Below are 1,620 nucleotides of genomic sequence, written 5' to 3' on the forward strand. Positions count from 1 at the left end.
GTACTGAGCACGGGGGAAGAGTGAGAAAGGCGTGCTTGTTAACTTTGTAATCTCAAAACTCACCTCTGGCGCTTAAATTTCCAGGCATTCAAATAATCCTGGATTTGACAATCTCGCTACTGCGTATGCACTTGGCAGAGCAAATGACCTTTCAGAACATCTTGACATCTACTTTTTTCCTCCTGCCCTATGTGTATGAAACAGTACTGAATACAAAGAAGCACGCTTTGTCTCGTTTTACTGTATTTCTTCCTCCTAACCTCTTCTGGAGAATATTCCTTTCTCCCTTGCTCCACGTTTTCTAATATTGCTACTTCTTTAACAGAAGTGTCAGCAAAAATGAACTGTATATTTCTCCTTGACCAAGAAATGGGACAGTTGGGATTTTTTTCTTCTAACATTCTTAAAGTTTCCAGAGTTGCAAATGTTGGCATGTTTACTCATGTTTGGGGGCTTTTTCTAATCAGTTCCTTCCTTCAGACCACAGATGAATCAACCATGGTGTTTATGAGTTTTTAAAACTCTGGCACCAGGCTTTTGGCTTTTGGAACCAATGGCCAGTCTGATTTACCATCAGTTCCTATTAAAATATGGATCAGTAGAAGCAAAATGCATCCATGTGTTCTGTTTTGACCAGGAATAGAAATACTCTCCTGTAAGTGTGTGCTGTTGCTGCCCCACCCAGATCCCCTTTACTGGCAGATTCATTTACCTTCCAGCTGCTGTGAGTGTAGACTGCTAACAGCTCACAGCTATCTCCTCTGGAGAATTGCCCTTGGCCAGTGGGAGCCACCTCACCTGAAAGGTCACTCTCCACCCACCCCTGGGCAACAGAGTACAGAGTTGGGCTTTTGCCTCTAAATGACACCAGTGTTGTGGTGCAATTTATGCTCCAGTGATCTCTGCAATCAGGCTAAAGCTGGACTCCAGCTGAGACACTGTCTTGATCAGCTCCTTACCCTGCCCTATCCTGCTTCCCTCACCCCTTTCTTCTGAGAGTATTTCCTCTAGAGGTTGTGTGCATTCAAATCCCTATTTCAGGCTCTGCTTCTAGGGAGCCTGACTTAAGACATCCATCTCTCAGGTTACCTAATAGAAGCTGACTAGACTTTGTCTTTTCTGTTTGGTTCTCTCTCCTTGATCTTAAACAAATTGCAAAGTTCTCTGAATTTACGGCTGGAAAGTAAGAGTTTTTATTTTACCCTTTATTTGCTAAAGCTGCCTTCTCTTTATTCTCTTAAGTCTTGGCCTTTGTTTATGAGCTATTATAGATTTTTTTTCTTTCTTTCTTTCTCTTTTTATTTTATTTTATCATTACACATGTAAACATTTTATTTTTTCATAATAGATATTTTAATTAAAACCCAGAACAAGACCCTAGAGTGTTCAGTTTGGTAGGGTACTTTTGTTTCTTTAATTTTAGCTTTTCTTTTGTGGGGAAGAGGTATATCTCTTGCAGGCAACATTAGTTTTTTCCAGGCAGTGCTTTGGAATACCCAGAATTCTAAGACCAATCCTCTTTCTTCCACCTCCCAATGAAAAATTAGTAAATTAGTATCAACTTCAGAAGCTAGATTTTGAATGATATTGTCAGAAATTCAGAATCTTTGAATGTAAAAG

Source organism: Galeopterus variegatus, unplaced genomic scaffold, assembly GCF_000696425.1.
Source record: "Galeopterus variegatus unplaced genomic scaffold, G_variegatus-3.0.2 Scaffold4767, whole genome shotgun sequence".
NCBI classification, from domain to species: Eukaryota; Metazoa; Chordata; class Mammalia; order Dermoptera; family Cynocephalidae; genus Galeopterus; species Galeopterus variegatus.